Source organism: Barbus barbus (genome assembly GCF_936440315.1).
Source record: "Barbus barbus genome assembly, chromosome: 2".
Classification (NCBI taxonomy): domain Eukaryota; kingdom Metazoa; phylum Chordata; class Actinopteri; order Cypriniformes; family Cyprinidae; genus Barbus; species Barbus barbus.
This window is the reverse complement of record NC_136730.1, coordinates 37472064-37490086: the sequence shown is the minus strand read 5'-3', so window position 1 is coordinate 37490086 and position 18023 is coordinate 37472064. Positions and strand designations below refer to the sequence as shown.

Genomic DNA, 18023 nt, shown 5'->3' with positions numbered 1-18023 from the left:
ACAGTTGAACATAAGGCAGATATAAAAGATCAAAAGCTATTATTTAGTTGCAGATCCCTTGCACACAATCACAGCAGTAAGTCTGTGACCCATAGACATCACCAGACTCTTGGTCTCTTCCTTTGAAATGCTTTTCCCAGCCTATAATGCAGTCAATTCCAATTGGTGCTTGTTTTGGGGAGTTTCTGCCTTTACTCTCCTCTTCAGCTGGTGAAATGTTCAATCAGATTTAAATCTGGAGATTGACTTGGCCAATCTAAGACTTTCCATTTCTTTGCCTTTGCCAAATTCCTTGACTGAAATGGCAGGGTGTTTTGGGTCATTGTCCTGATGCAATATGAAGCACTTGCCAATGAATCTGGTGGCATTGGGAGGGTCTCAAAATTGAGAGGGCCTGTTCCAGAGACAGCCATGCATGCCCATCCCATGACACCACTTCCACCATGCTTTACAGATGAGGCTGTATGCTTGGGATCACTTGCAGTTCCCTTTTTTCTCCACATTTTTATTAAATTTACATTTACATGTACATATAGGGCCTGGCTACACGATGGACGCATGGGAGAGATGGCGGATCGTGTGTCTGGCGGCTCTCTCCGTGGAGGACATTGAAGACATCTTCTTATTCGGAACAATGATAACTGGGTTTCTGCTATTTGGATTAGGCGTTGCCCTAAATTATCAGAAAATTAAGGAGACGGGACTGGCTGTCCAAAACCTCTCACGGCTGCCCGTCATGATTGAGGCTGTAGGCAGAGCGGTCGCCTCGGAGACTGAGGCGATTAACCGCAATATGGATTCAATCACGGCTAAGCTCTCGGCTTTGGATAGAAAAATCGACGGACATGGAGATCAGAATGGACAATGAGAATTAGCTGTGAAACTGGAAGACAGCTGTTCGCACTAAGACAAAACAATCTTATCTCTTTCCGGCTTCCCACAACAGAACGGCTTGGCAAGGCCGCTCTGGTATCAACTCTCCGGTGAATACTGCAGGGAGACGCTCTTTCTTCCATTCCCTCCTCCCAAAAACACCTTGTTATTGTCGGGCGCTTGTGCTCTGTCCAAGGACGTTTCCATGGCAATTGCTATGTCGCATCACAACCTGCGAACTGAGTCGACTGGTTTGGAGTGCTGGCGAAACGGATTTCAAGGCATACGAACTCACACGAACTTACACATACACACACTCATACACCTCCCTAACCCCATCCCACGCCTTCGTCGCTTCATCCTGTCAGGCGTTAACGGGTCCGTGGGTTTGCGCTGTAATGGCGGCTGGCCGGATGGCTGTTTCGTCTGAACTAGGATTACTATGCAAGTTATGTTCCTGTGTTGACTGTGCTTTATGCTGAGGTTTTTTGTCTGTTCTCGCGCTGCGTTCTCTTCCAAGAACGCAGTGCGAGGACACTTTTTTTTCTCCTCTCTTTCCTCATGTTATGCTGTATTTCTTCTTCTCTATTGCATTTCGTTGCCTTGTACCTACATGTGCAATGACAATAAATTGAATCCAATCCAATCCAATCCAATATGCAGCATATATGTTATCATATATGTGCATATATACTGCATATAGGTTTCATATATGCGCATATATCCTCATATAGGTTCTTTCCATGTGGGATGGTTTATCTGCAATTAACAACTCATTAACAACAAATTTATATTCAAATATTTCATGCATAAAGAAATGCATCTATTCAACTTCTTTAGTGCACGAGGATGAGAAAGTTATATAGTCTTTAAGCAGTGTTGGGAGTAAGGCGTTACAAAAGTAATGCATTACAGTAACGTATTACGTTTTGCTGTAACACAGTAGTGTAAGGCATTACTAATCAATTTTCAGTAATATTTTACTCGGTACATGTTCAGTAACGCTTGCATTACAACACACTTTTAGCCCCCAAATATTATTATTATTTTTAAAAATTTAATTTAAAGTGGGGCTCCTACTTTTTTATGTCCCTAGGGCCGGGCTTCGGGCTTCGTGCCAATATTAACGTCATAGTTCAGACGCGGGCCGGGCCTCTGGCCTGTTTTAGGCTTCTCCTTATCTTTATATTTTAGACATCCATCAATTATTGATGAAAAAAATTGCCGCGCTTGTGGAAACAACATGAGTCCGTGCAGAACAACATGAGTCAAGAGGGACTCGACGGTGTTTAGTGTCCAACAGCAGCAGCGAGCCGTCAGCACAGCTGAAGAGTTCTGCCTTTAAATACACACAATAAAGCAAAAGCCCCAGCAAAAGTAATTACCATGAATGTGTCCGGGGGAAATAGTAAGGATTGGCCATCTCCTCCTTAGACGCGCCTTTAGAGAGAAGTGAATCTTCATGGATAACGATTGTATTAAATAGTTTTTGTTTTCGTTTTTATTTATTTCGTTAAGTAGCAATTTAAAGCTTTCTTTAGGTATATTTATCATGTCTGTGAGGCATGTATTTCAGTTCATTTTTGTGAAGTGCTCCTGTTCAAGATAAAAGGACGTTTTGTTGATATTGCGAGTGCACACAAATAAAAGTAGACCCTTTACAGTTCCGAATGATGCATTACTCTTACCTTTATGAGCAAAAATTATGGCGTAAGTTGTTTCCATTGAAATTTTTTTTTAATTGATTGCACTGGTGCCTCCATGTCCTGCGCTTTAGCTTCCACTCTCCGCACAAACTACTGATTATCTAGGTTTAACGTTTAAACATTGTTATATGCTTCAACTGTTTTAGTATATCTATAGATTTTATTTTAGGCAAGTCATGATGATTTGAGAAGGCTAAATTGATCAAACATCAGCCTGCCGGTCTGCCGCTTGGTCGTTACTTTAAGAAAGAAAAATGTATTTAATGAACAAAAAATGCTCCAAATGTTTTTTCTAAATGAACTTAGTAAAAAGCCGGAACGGAATATAAACACTTTGCCATTAGAGCAGGGCTCTAGTACATTTTGTCATTTTAGAATGTTAAGTTCTACTTCTGTAGATATTTTGGTGAAAGTAACTCAAAAGTAATACAAAAAAGTCATGTAACGCATTACAATTCTGAGACAGTAATATTGTAAGGTAAGGAATTACTTTTAAATAACAGTAACAAGTAATCTGTAATGTATTTGTTAAGGCGCCGGTCTGATCTGGGTTTGTTTATGTTGTGTCCTGGTCTGTCTGGAACACATGGCTGTCAGTTGGTAATTGTGTTTGACATGTGGTCTATTGTCTATTGTTACCCTCTTGTTACCTTATTATCTTGTTAGGGTTGACACCTGTTTGAGAAAATTAGTCACCCTTTATATTCTCCTCTTGTTTTCTGTCCTGTGCCAGATCGAATCTCTGCTTTGCTGAGTTAACCTGGCTCTTGTCTCTGATGGTTATCTTGCGCCTGTTGTTGTCAAGCCTAAGTCTAGCACAGTTTCCCTCGACTTTATTTTATACCTTTTGAGATTAGGGTTTTTCTTTTGATTTAGTTCAGTGCTATCTAGTTCCTTGTTTTGAGCTCCTGCCTTTTGGTTTTGTTTTTTCCTTTTGCTCCCCAGTTCCCCCATCGGCTCTAGCTGCCCTACTGCCTCCCTCCTCCCTCCCATCCCTGGCTGCCCATCACCGCCTGCTTCCTTGCCCCTCTGGTTCTGTCCATCTAACTGCTCCGCCATTGTCAGCCTCGTTCACCAGCCTCAGGAGACCCCAGTCAAGTCAGCCTGGCTTCTGCCTTCATCTTCTTGGAACCAGTCTCCCTCTCTCTCTCACTGTTGCCATTCCCTGCGTCCTGGAGTTCATTACGGAGTTGGTCTACCCCGTAGCTCTTGGACTGTTGCCCTCTGCCTTTCACTCAGAAATCCCTTTCCTAGACGCTTACTGCTGAGTTGTTCATCTCTGCCACGGACCTGGCTGGAATCTCTCCTGGTTGCCCTCTCGTACAGTGGCTAGTTCCTGAGTTCCTGTTTTGGGTTTGACTCTCAATAAATCTGTTATCCCTGCAACTGATTCCTCTTCCTTTACCACCCTGACAGTATTAGCCTACAGTTAGGAAGTAACTTGCACAACACTGTCTTTAAGTCACGTGTTTTCAAATACTGTTACAAAGGTAGTGCAAAGGCTCCCTCTAGTGGCCATTGACGGACGCACCGAAAATTATCATGCACGTGGAATGCGCATGTGATATGTAGTCGCGCTCCACAAGTGGACAGTTTCAGAGGTCGCAATACACTGAGGGTGGTGATTATCAAGAACTGTGTGCGTCCATTGGAGAAAAGTGAGTTCTATACTATTCCTTACTTATTTGAGATTGTTATAGGTGTGTCGATTTAGGAATAATCGAGTAATTGGTTCATAATTACACTCAAGAGAAATCATGAGTCATGCCTGTCATTATAGCAAACGTTTGTAGTTGATTTGAGTGTTGTTCCTTTATCATTGAGACTGATAATTCGTTATTTGTTCTGTACTAATTCATATGTAAAGCCTAGTGATTTATAATTTATAATCAGCTTGTTTAAGCTTTGTATCGTGCTAGAGATCGTTCAACTGATGAAACTGTATCAGTAATGGTGCTGGGTATTGTTTGTATATTTGCAGCCACACATCACATACCAAGAGTGTAACCCCCTCTGCTGCAACTACTATACTGTCTAATGTATGTCTGTGCTCCTGAAGAAAACTCAGTAAACGGTTCAAATTGATTCCTGCCTCCTGTCATACGTTCTGACCGACGTTCCAGGGCGAGAACTACAGCCTACTAAGAGCCTGCGGTCCTTTCTATGAAACATTTGGTCCTTCGAGCCAGATACTCAGGGCTTACCCTGGTTAAGGATGGCTACTTCTAAAGACAAGAGTGAAGACCTTTCAGAATCTGTGCGGCCAAAATGGCAAATCCGAATGCCAACCTATTTGTCAGACTACCAAGTGAATGTAGCTGGCCACAGAGAACTGACTTCCTCTCATGTAGGAAATATGGCAGCACAGAATACAGTTAGATCCAAAGGGGAGGGCAATACCGAGAATGATGGAACTGCTACGAGGAGGCCTTCAGTGGATTTAGCATCTGTCAGGTCTGAAAGTCGGTATGCTGCAAGAGATGAGTGGGGAGCCTTTTATACTGAATTAGAAGACATTCAAGCTCAGCTTGGCCAAGACACGCAACTCATAAGGAGTTTACGTGACAGAGTGCGCCAGCATGTCCTATCTAAATGCTGTGGGGCTTTGGAGGAGGCCGACACTTGCCCATTCCTGCAATTCTCTTCACCTGCAACAAGGCAGCCACTTTCCAACCCTACTCATCTATCCTCACCGGCCTCCACCTCTGCGTCATCCCAGGTCTCGCCACTTCGATCCCAAGTCTTAGATGTGTCCTCAGACGAGTCCCATTCAGTTACACCCTTAACACCCCAGAGAATTCGAACTACAGTGCAGGTAATCCCACCTCCTGTATGTCATGATATTCCTTACAGAGCTAGGGTAGAGCGTAAATTCCCAATCAGCTATGTTACCTCCATCAGTCGTTCGAATCCAGTGCAACTAGCTGCAAAGAAATCTGTAGCACAGCCCTATTATGGACAAGAAGCTCCGGCGCTTGTGAATTCAGTCCAGAATCCATGCCTCTCAGATGGGATATCAGGCCTAATCCCGTGCTACAAGATAGACAGGGTCAGTTCAGTCCACTACATCCTTACCACCCCCGCCCTCCAATCCAAGCTCCGTATTCTTTACCTCACTCGGCACACTGGCTGGCTGTTCTTCCACAACAACAGCATCAATCCATGTATGCTCCTCGATCAGCGCAACGGACTGAACCGTGGCTTACATACCCTGAGATGCCATACAGTCAGCCGCAACCATCTTCTTACGAGACATTTCCTACACCGATGCCAGTCCAGGAGAAAGTCTATCTAGGCCCTAAACCACGGATCCCCATGTTGATTCATCGAGACCCTGCAGAATTCGCCAGGCTGAAGATGTCATTGGAAAATTTGCTGCCAGCTGATGCCACCGGAATCTCTGCCGTGATGTGCCTCCTGTGGTTTATGAATGGCAGGTTCTGCCATTTGGTACCACATGTTCCCCATGTTGCGCTACATATGCACTCCAGCAACACGTCCATGATCACAGCAGAGAAGGAGATGATGTGAGGATGTCAGTCGACAGGTGCTTCTACGTAGACAATTGTCTACAAAGTTTACCATCGAAAGATGAAGCCAAATACTTACTTGACAAATTACGGTCGCTGTTGGCATCAGGTGGCTTTGAAATCCGCCAGTGGGCCAGCAATGCCCCTGACATCCTCAGCCATCTGCCTCAAGATGCGTGCTCAGACAATGCTGAACTGTGGCTCACCCAGAGCTCTGTGGATGTACAAGAGTCTACCTTAGGACTAAAATGGCACTACAGATACCATTGGCTATAAACATCAACTGGAAGACTATGGCCCAACAACAATGCGTACAGTGTACCGAACATTCGCCAGACAGTATGACCCTTTGGGGCTAATATTGCCATATACAACTCGTGCTAAGGTGATTGTACAGTGACTCTGGGATAAACACAGAGAGTGGGATGACCCATTATTACCTGAGGAGCTGCTGCACGCCTGGAAGGAATGGGTAGCAGAACTGCCGGAATTATCCCACGTTACCTTACCTCGCTGCTATGTTCCCACGACTATGGACCAGCCAGATGTGACGAGGGATGTCCATGTGTTCTGTGATGCATCCGAGAGAGCATATGGATCAGTGGCCTACCTACGCTCTGAGGATGCTGAAGGTAGTGTCCACTTGGCTTTCCTGCTGGCCAGATCTCGAGTCGCACCAAAAAGACAACAGTCCGTCCCAAGGCTGGAGCTTTGTGCGGCAGTCACTGGAGCTCAAATTGTGAAGCTGGTAGTCAGTGAGCTCACCTTACCCATCAGGAATACGGTCTTGTGGTCCGACTCGACCACGGTCCTGACCTGGCTTAAGTCAGACTCGTGTCGTTTTAAGGTCTTTATGGGAACTAGGGTTGCTGAAATCCAAGAGCTCACAGATCAGCAGTCATGGAGGTGTGTGAGCTCGACCCTCAATCCAGCAGATGATCTGACCAGGGGCAAAAATCTGGCAGAATTAGCACGGCCAAATAGGTGGTGTCAAGGCCCATCCTTTCTGTTACGACCACCGCATGAGTGGCTGGAAGCTCAAGCAGGTCCAGGTGAAGAAGACCCTTCAGAGCTACGACGTTCTTTGTTGTGTCAATTGATCTCAACCTCTTCTGATAGCTCTGTCCCTGAGGTAAGCCACTATGCTACATGGAGTGAATTAGTAGAGGCCACCACACGCACACTCCATCGTGAAGAAGCAGATAAAGCTGATCAACCTACTGCAAGATCTTATCAGCAGGCAGTCTCTCTTCTCATTAAACAGTCCCAACTCAAAAGTTTCCCAGAGGAATACCACCTCCTTAAAGCTAACAAACCGATCCCTTCCAGTAGTCGCCTTCTTGTTCTGTGTCCTGAGTTCGACTCTAAGGATGAAGTAATACGGGTAGGCGGGCGTCTCCGCAGAGCAGAAGATTTAGATCCAAACTTTAAACACCCGATTGCACTGGATCCGAGCCATGGAATCACCAAACTGTTAATCCAGGATTTTGATCAGAGGTTATGCCACCCTGCACCAGAGTGTGTCTTCGACTCCAACGGTCATACTGGATATAAAGAGGGCGTGAAGCTGTTCGGAGGCATCAGCGTACTTGTCTAGAGTGCCAGAGGATGAGATCCAGATCCAGACTGCTTTGGGCCTTTTCAGGTGAAAATCGGCAGGCGTACAGAAACGTAGTGGTAACCTCTATTGACTCAGATGCCTTCCTGTTGGCTGTACGGAGGTTCACAGCACGCCGTGGTACCCCTGCTGAGCTTTACTCTGATCAAGGGACAAATTTCAGAGGGGGGGAAAACGAGTTGAGAGAAGCTTTCTCTACAATGAGTCCTGAGATGCAAGAGTCGCTGGCAAAGCATCAGATCAACTTCCATTTCAATCCTCCAGCAGCTCCACATTTTGGAGGAGTGTGGGAACGGGAGATTCGCTCTGTGAAGGCAGCACTCAGCACTACCATTGGGGCATAGAGTGTTCCGGAGGAGGTACTACGAACAGTTCTGATTGAGGTGGAGGCTATCTTGAACTCCAAACCATTGGGGTATGTGTCAGCTAATATCTCAGATGTAGACCCCATAACCCCCAATCACCTTTTGATGGGGCGGCCTGTTCATTGCCTCAAGTTGTCTACCATGATTCGGAAAGCTTGAGTCGCAGGCGGTGGAGACGGAGTCAAATCTTAGTGGATCATTTCTGGGCTAAGTTCATACGTTACTACTTACCTGGTCTTCAGCTGAGGCAAAAATGGCAAGGGACTACTGCAGACCATACTGAGGGTTCTGTGGTGATGATGGTTGATGCCCAGTTACCAAGGGCTTGATGGTTAGTCGGCAAAGTGGAAAGGGTGTTTCCAAGTGCTGATGGACATGTGAGAGCAGCTGAGGTTAAAGTCCATGAGAAAAGATTCACCAGACCTGTAGTAAAGTTAATCAAGCTGCCTGACCTGCCTAATGAGGATTAAATTCCTCATTTTACTTTGCAAATGTGGGGGCGGCTATTACAAAGGTAGCGCAAAGGCTCCCTCTAGTGGCCATTGACGGACGCACCGAAAATGATCATGCACGTGGAATGCGCATGTGATATGTAGTCGCTCCACAAGTGGACAGTTTCAGAGGTCGCAATACACTGAGGGTGGTGATTATCAAGAACTGTGTGCGTCCATTGGAGAAAAGTGAGTTCTATACTATTCCTTACTTGTTTGAGATTGTTATAGGTGTGTAGATTTAGGAATAATCGAGTAATTGGTTCATAATTACACTCGAGAGAAATCATGAGTCATGCCTGTCATTCAGGGGCGTAGCCATCATTTCAAAAGTGGGGGGGACGGAATGTCTAATGTTATACCTGTTTTTTTGTTGTTTTTTTTTTTTTTCAGTTAACCCTTGTCTAATTGACAGGTTTTATTTTTAATCATACCTTTTTGCTTAATAAGTGGAACGCCCTGGAACTTTCTATGAAACAAATACATTATACAAAAAATGCATTGGCATTTGTCAGCCTCGAAAAAAATTAAAAACAAAAGTGCATGCTCAACAAAAATAAAGTGCATCCTCATACCAAGGCTGTTAAGTCGCAACACCGGTTATCACTCGCCCACCGCATCACCGTCCCTCATTGTCATTTTTATTTTTTTAATAGTAATAAAAATCATTTAGTTGAGTTAGAGAACAGACACTACAATTAAAACTGAATGCGGCTGCTCAATGCAGCAGACCAAACGATCGACAGTCGCGCATCACAGATCAGATTTAATTTATCACCTGAGGAGAGTGAGTCCAGCTGACTGACAAGAGTGAGGTGAAAAAGACAAGACGATGGCAGAAGAGTTTCAAAACGAAATGTAAAAGCGCCTGTTTTAAAAATATTTTTGGATTTTGAAAAACCTGTTGACCTGCCATTTATCTAAGGTGATATTGGAAGGTCTATTTATTTATTTATTTATTTTTTAAACATTCGTTTCTCATTTAGCCTATTTCGTTCCACAGTAGTTGCTGATTTTTATTTTATTTAAACTGTGATATTTTTCCCATTATTTTACATCAAGGTGTATGCAGTCCGTGCCTCAAAACTTTCCATCTCGTTAAACGTTGTACGTTTTATAATTATTTGTTCCTAGTCTTTACTGATTTTCAGTTTTGTATAGGCCTACCATGCATATTTAAAATTTGTAAGTTATCTGTTATTTTATATTAGGCATATAGCATGGTGCATTTTTATTTTGTTAATAAACGTTAGCTATGTTCTATGTTGTATGTTGTAATTGATGCCGAATTGCCGTTAATTTAAAAGTGAAAATAAAATACGCACGGTGCTTTTACAAGCTATTTAAAACCGAAGAAAAGCGAGGAAAAGAGAGAAGACTCAAACGACGTCCACCCCCCCATCCACCGAGGTGATACCGGTAAGGTGTTGACACACGTCGATTAACCAGTGGGAAAATTTCCTCACTGTCACAACCCTACTTTGCCTTTTTTCCTCCTTTCGGAATCCTTGTTGAACACGCGCTGGAAATAGCAATGGCATTGTCCTCCTCTGCCACCGAGAAAAACTTCCAGACCGGCGAAGACATGTTCGTAATGATGACGTAATGAGCACAACACATGCTGAGAGACACTGCAGTTTAAAGCTGTAATCACTTGCACTCGGAAAGAAGATTAATCTCAAGATTAATCTAAGAGTTAATTCCCATTGAACTCTATTGGTAACGACATAACTTGCGACCATAGTTGCTTTTGGGAAACGCACCCCTGATTGATTGATTTACCAGCAAGCATACTTTATCGGATCTAGTTATCGGATTTAATTTATTTATCGGAGCAACAAAAATGACGTCATTTTCTCTCTATATAAACACACATACACAAACACACACACACACACACACACACACACACACACACAGACATATATATATATATAGGTGGCCAAAATTAATAGAACACTAGTGTAGTATCAGGTTAAATACTGAGGTAGGAACCCTTTGCTGTTGTTTGTTTGAGGGGGGTTATATAAAGCCGTGGGTTCAATGGACGTGTGATCCTTGTGTTGAGCCTCCTATAGAGGTTATGGGGTACCTATAAACCTCATAACATGGTGTCAGAAGCAAAAATGTCATCTTAACGGACGTCTACAAATAGGAGATATCACAGGACGGATTAAACGCTTCGACAGATTCCGCATCGCATCGGGATTGGAGACACAGGCGGACGAAAATCAAGTGAATGCACTGATTTACATAATGGGGGAGGAGGCGGAGGATATACTAGTTTCCCTGCACCTCAGCCCAGAGGAAGCGAGTGAGTACGACACAGTTAAGAGGAAGCTGGATGCTCACTTTGTAACACGCAGAAATGTGATCTTCGAGAGGGCAAAGTTTAACCAGAGGCAGCAAGAAACGGGCGAGTCGGCTGACAGCTTTCACACAGCGCTACACTGCCTAGCGGAGCACTGCGGATACGGGGCTCTGCATGACGAAATGGTGAGAGATAGACTTGTTGTGGGTCTGAGAGATAAACACTTGTCAGAACAGCTACAACTCGATCCTGAACTGACTCTAGAGAAAGCAATTAACAGAGCTTGACAAAGCGAGCAGATAAAGAAGCAACAAGAAATGCTAAAAATGAACTTGACAGCATGCACGCGCGGCAGCGCAATAGCGCACGTTCAAAGCAACCCAAGCCGCAAAACAAACAAATAGATAAAACAAAGAAGGAAAGACAGGCACATTGTGGAAGATGTGGTGATTCAAGTTGGCATAGTCTACAACAATGTCCAGCTAGGGAGGTAATATACAATAACTGCAGAAAAAAAGGAACATTACGCCAGAGTGTGCAAAATGCATGTAGCTACAGTGGTTGAGGACACGGGTGAAGAAGTTGCATTTCTGGGTTCACTGTCAACGGACGCAAATGGCAGCCCATGGATGACAGACATACATGTGGAGAATCTCAATGCACGCTTTAAAATTGACACTGGCGCAGACGTCACCGCTATACCTGAAATGCTGTATAACCAGGGCCAGTTCAGCAGGCTGGAGAGGCCAATGAGGGTTCTGCTGGGGCCAGGAGGGACTCGTCTGAATGTGAAGGGCAAGTTCACAGCCACTCTCAGTAAGAACAGTAAAAGTACTAAAGAGGAAATATACGTTGTGGAGGGGCTGTGCACACCACTGCTAGGCGGGCTCGCTGCAGTGGCACTGCAGTTGGTCGCTAGAATAAATAACATTAGCCTGGACTCCAAAGAGACAGTAAAAAGGGAGTTCCCAAAGCTTTTCTGTGGATTAGGAAAAATGGAGGGCGAGTACAACAGTACGAGTACTGAAACCAGGCGCTCAGCCTTTCTCCCTCTCAACTCCCAGGCGCATCTCCCTCCCACTCCTGCCAAAGGTTAGAGAGGAACTGGACCGTATGGAGCAGCAGGGAGTTATCTCAAAGGTGGAGGGGCCCACTGAATGGTGTGCGCCTATGGTGGTGGTGCCGAAACGCATGGGCAAGGTGAGAATATGCACCGATCTCACAGAGCTGAACAAATCAGATATGAGAGAGAAGCACCCCCTCCCCTCAGTTGAACACACTTTAGGACAGCTTGCTGGGGCAAAAGTGTTTTCAAAGCTAGACGCCAACGCAGGCTTTTGGCAGATTCCACTGTCCAAGGAGTCAACTCTGCTAACCACTTTCATAACTCCGTTCGGGCGGTATTGTTACAATCGCCTGTGCTTTGGGATCTCGTCAGCACCAGAACACTTCCAGAAACGCATGTCACGCATCCTGGAGGGCCTGGTGGGTGTTCTGTGTCAGATGGATGATGTGCTCATTTGGGGAGCCACACAGACGGAGCACGATGAGAGACTGTGGAGAGTACTGTCACGACTGCAAGAGGAGGGAGTGACGCTCAATGACAAGTGTGAGTTTTCTAAGAACAGGATAAAGTTCCTGGGGCAGGTTATTGAGGCATCAGGCGTCAGCGCTGATCCTGATAAAGTGAGCGCTGTAAAAGCCATGCCAGCACCCGGTAACGTCAGCGAGGTGAGACGCTTCCTGTGGATGACAAACCACCTGGGGAAGTTCCTGCCTCACTTGGCTGAGAGAACGCGACCACTCAGAGACCTGCTGAGAAAGTCCAGTATGTGGGCCTGGGGGCCGCAACAACAGCAGGCCTTTGATAACATCAAAGAAGAACTGACGACGCCCCCAGGGCTTGCATTGTATGACCCTAACGCTGAAACACTTGTCTCCGCTGACTCTTCCTCTTATGGGATGGGCGCCGTTCTTCTCCAGCGGCAAACAGACACAGAGTGGAAACCTGTGGCATATGCCTCGAGAGCCCTCAGCAGCACTGAGCAGCGATACGCCCAGATCGAGAAGGAGGCGCTAGCATCAACATGGGCCTGCGAGAGGTTCGCAGAGTTCCTCATTGGAAAGAGTTTTCACATCGAAACCAACCACACGCCCCTGATTCCTCTACTAGGCTCAAAGAGCTTAGATGAACTTCCTCCACGCATACAGCGTCTGCGCATGAGACTAATGCAGTTTGCCTACACCATATCACATGTGGCTGGCAAAGACATCGCAACTGCGGACGTGCTGTCCCGAGCTCCTGTCAGTCACACTGCAGAAGGATTGCAGGAGGAGGAAATCAACCTCTAAGTTGACTCTGTTGTAGCGCATCTCCCAGCTACAGAAAAGAGGTTAAGGGAAATTCAGAGACACCAGGACGACGACCCCACACTCCAGCACTTGAAGAAATTCTGTGTCGAAGGATGGCCAGATAAATTTTCCATTAACAGAGTGTTCCAGCCATATCTGCCATTTTCAGGTGAGCTCACTATCCAAGATGGTCTACTATTGTATGGCAGCAGGATAGTCATCCCAGCGTCACTCAGGGCAGACATCCTGTCCAAGCTGCACGAGGGCCATCTGGGAATAACAAAATGCAGAGAGCGAGCTAAGCATTCAGTGGGGTGGCCTGGGCTCAGCAGAGAGCTGACAAACATGATAGAGAAATGTGATGTGTGTAGCCGAGAGAGAGTAAATCTCAAAGAAACGATGATGCCTACTGAGTTCCCGCCAAGACCATGGTCCACTGTAGGAGCAGATGTGTTCCAGATAGACAACAAACAATACCTAGTCATTGTGGACTATTTCTCCAGGTATTTTGAAGTAGCCAAACTGACATCCACAACATCTGGAGCTGTGATTGATCACTTCAAGTCTATTTTTGCACGTCATGGTATACCTGAAGTGGTCCGCTCAGACAACGGCCCACAGTTTGCATCCGAGATCTTCAGACAGTTCGCACAGGATTGGGGCTTTAGTCATGTGACATCCAGTCCCCATTTCCCTCAGAGCAATGGGGAGGCGGAGCGTGCTGTGAGGACAATCAAAAGTCTCCTCAAGAAATCCAGCGACCCTTATCTCGCCCTGATGGCCTACCGGGCTGCTCCCCTGGCGAATGGATACAGTTCCACTGAGCTTCTGATGGGAAGGAAAATAAGAACGCCAGTTCCTGTCATTCCATCCAAGCTCAACCCAGGGTGCGCAGACATGGACAACCTGAGAAGGACAGAACAAAGGTACAAACAAAAACTGCGACAGAACTATGACCGAAGACACAGAGCACGCGACATGCCATACCTTCACCCCGGTGATCATGTGTGGGTTAAAGATACAGTGGAAAGAGGCACTGTGGTGTCTGCTGCCGGCACGCCAAGGTCATACATCATTGAGACGCCCGGGGGCACTCTGCGAAGAAACAGATACCATCTTTCGCCAACCCCTGTGGCTCCTGGAAAACCTGCCAGCTCAACTGAGCCAGCACCAGAGAGCACGGTTCCTGACGCCATACACACTCCTGTCACACCAGGAGCACAGTGTGTAGCCAGTCAGCAGACTCCTGCGTGTGAGAGTCGTTTCCCAGCCCGAGTAAGGAATCCTCCATCTTACTTGAAAGACTTTGTTTGTTCTTAGGAATGCCAATTTATGTTGTTGATTAAGTGTTTACAGACGCACATGTTCAAAGAGCTTCATAGCTGAACAGTATAGCAAAAGTTGAGAACCATAATTGTGTGTTGTTACTGTTACTGATCTTGATCGCATCTTAATGATGGAATGGGTTATATTTTGCAGTATAAGAAGTAATCGGAAGAGCCCCTGTTACAGTTCAGAAATGCTCTTAATGTTTATTCCTGCATCTGCACAAAGATTATCCTTTGTCTAGAAAGGGGGATGTAGTATCAGGTTAACTACTGAGGTAGGAACCCTTTGCTGTTGTTTGTTTAAGGGGGGATATATAAAGCCGTGGGTTCAATGGACGTGCTGTGTGATCCTTGTGTTGAGCCTCCTATAGAGGTTATGGGGTACCTATAAACCTCATAACAACTAGTAGCTAAAAAATGCTTTCAAGTCAGTTATTTCTCTTTTACTGTAGTGTGTCACACACACACGTTTACTTAGCTATCTAAATGGGGACATTCCATAGGCGTAATGGTTTTTATACTGAACAAACTGTATGTCCTATTGCCCTACACCAACCCTACACCTAAACTTAGCCCTCACAGGAGACTGCATTTTTACAATTTCAAAATAACTTTGTTTAGTTTATTTTTAAACCCATTTTACAAATGAGGACGTCCCCAAAGGGAGGTTTTTGGAGATTTTGTCAGGTTTACCTCACTTTTGGGTACAAATTTGTTAAGTAGGTACACACACACACGCATGTTGGTTTTTGTGGTTTATGGGGACTCTCCATAGGCGTAATGGTTTTTATACTGAATAAACTGTGTGTGCGATTGCCCTACACCTAAACTTAGCCCTCACAGGAAACTTTGTGCATTTTTAGATTTTCAAAAAAAACACCATTTAGTATGTTTTTTAAGCCTTTTGAATTACGGGGACATAGGCAGTGTTCTCATAAACCACCTTCATATTGTAATACCTCTGTCATACCCATGTCATTATACTCATAAACCACATAAACATGCACACACACACACACACACACACACACACACACACAGTGGGTAAAACGTTATTTATGGACAGTCGTGGCCTAATGGATAGAGAGTTGGACTGAAGGTCGTGGGTTCGAGTCTCAGGCATGGCAGGGATGTAGGTGGGGGAGTGAATAACCAACACTCTCTCCGCTCAATACCATGACTGAGGTGAGAACCTTGAGCAAGGCACCAAACCCCCAACTGCTCCCCGGACGCCGCAGCATTGGCTGCCCACTGCTCCAGGTGTATGTTCACTACTGTGTGTACACTTGGATGGGTTAAATGCAGAGCACAAATTCCGAGTATGGGTCACCATATTTGGCCACACACCACTTCCCCTTTTCCCTAAAATAAGTATTGAACACGTCACGATTTTTCTCAGTAAATATATTTCTAAAGATGCTGTTGACTTGAAATTTTCACCAGATGCCGGTAACAACCCAAGTAACCCATTCATACAAAGAAAACAAAACAAGCAAGTTCAGAAATCAAGCTGATTTATAAAGCAAAATTTCACATTCAGACTGGGACAACACAAATGAATCATATCTTCTATGATTTTTTCTTCTCATTGAAAATGTTTGTTCTCACAAAATGAGATGACTAAGATCTATGATGAAAATCACTTATGTTGACTTAACTATGTATCGCTTCCACTTCCACTCTAAAAAATAAAAGGTGCTTCACGATGCCATAGTTTCTTCATAGCTTTCTAAATGGTTCCATAAAGAACCTTTAACATCTGAAGAACCTTTCTGTTTCACAAAACGTTATTTGTGGTGAAAAAAAGGTTCATCAGCTTATAAAAAGGAAAGAAAGATATGGTTCTTTAAATAACCTTTGACTGAATGGTTCTTTGTGGAAGCAAAAATTATTCTTCTTTGGCATCGCTGTGAAGAACCTTTTGAAGCACCTTTATTTTTAAGAGTGTGTGTTTACCAGAACTTTATTTCAATGCAGTTTTTTCAGAAGAATTAAGACAAGGCTCTTCATTACTAAGAAAGCGAGAGTAATGCTGACATCTAGTGTCCAAATTATTTACAAGACAATCATTAATAATGATTACACAAAACTTTTTCACATGCTGAAAAAGAAAAGGTTTTTTAAAGAAAAAGAAAAAGTTTAAGAAAAAGTTAACAGAAGGAAAAATATTAAGATTTTAAAGGCTTGAAACATTTCTTAAATAAAGATAAGTCCTTCACCAAGTTCAGGATAACGTTTGAGGATGATTCTCACAAAACTGTTTCTGCAATCTTTTTTCAAGGTAATTTTAAGATGCCTTTTCATTTATATGCAAATTTAAAGTACAAGAACAAAGTAAGTTTTACTTGTATGTATTTTATCTTAATTCGTTTTTTTTTTTTTTTTTTTTTACATTTTGATAACAATAATTATACATTGTTATTTAATTTCATTTGTTGGTGGCATTTTTTGACAACCCCCCTGGAGGTCTGCAAACCTCTGATTTGGAAAATTTGATCTAAATGATTAAGGAAATAAATTACCTTGAGTAATATTCGAACAGTTCTGGGATATTTAACAGCTGTTGACTATCTTCTTGCTCAGGAGCTCACAATATCACTCTTCTCCATCTTCTTTTGCTATCTGCCTAGCAGAAACTCAGAATGGTACATTGGATGCAGCCACTTTATATGATAACATTCAAACCCTCTTAGATGAGGAAGAGGAAGTTCCCAAAACCCCACCCCTATCTGGTATTTATGCAGTCCTATATGCAGGAGGTGGGAGATATTCAGGTTTACAAATGACCTCTAGAGAAAACACATTTGAACTGCGGGTATTTCATATAAACCATAAAATCCACACACCCAAATCAAGACCACATGAAATGTATAACACTACAGATCATTTCACTGAACTTTATCAAAGATATGAAAACAAGCAGTCTGTTAAGACAAAAAGAGTAGCCTATTGAATATAATAAATGTGGTGCAGGGGTTTAAACTGTTTAAATATTTATTAACAACAGCAGTAAATACTGTAAAGCAGAGCAGAAAAAAATATCTAACTAAACAAAGACCAGAGAAGAACAAATTAATTTTGTCTTTCACCTTTTCACCACCGTATGTCGACACAGTACATGATTCTCTTTGCTGAATCATATACCAGCCATTTTCAACCTGACTTCCACTTTTCGTTGAACTGTCTTTTCTTTTTCTTTGCTTCCATAAATTCCATATGAGCAGGGTAGGACAATGCCTATCACATATTAAACCGTAAAATTACATGATTCACAATTCAGATTTTCGCAAAGATTGCGCTGCATAAAAATATATATATATATATATATTCTTTTTGCAAAAACAATGCTTAAAAGTTCAATTCAATATACATCCAATTAGGGTCATGCTCACAGAAGAAAACAGCTACAGTGAACAAAAAAGTGCTGATATAGTGGATGTTCTCAACTG

The 18023-nt window shown here is 43.8% G+C and overlaps 1 protein-coding gene across 1 annotated transcript in view; it reads right to left on the bottom strand.

The window, feature by feature from the left end:
• The window catches only part of LOC306843420 (B-cadherin-like), a 35267-nt gene extending 18019 nt beyond the window's left edge, over positions 1 to 17248 (bottom strand). Inside the window, exon 1 of the mRNA XM_079374915.1 lies at positions 17097 to 17248. The gene's annotated coding sequence lies outside the window, so the exon portion shown is untranslated. The remainder of the gene's footprint in view (positions 1 to 17096) is intronic.
• Between the last annotated feature and the right edge of the window lie 775 nt (positions 17249 to 18023).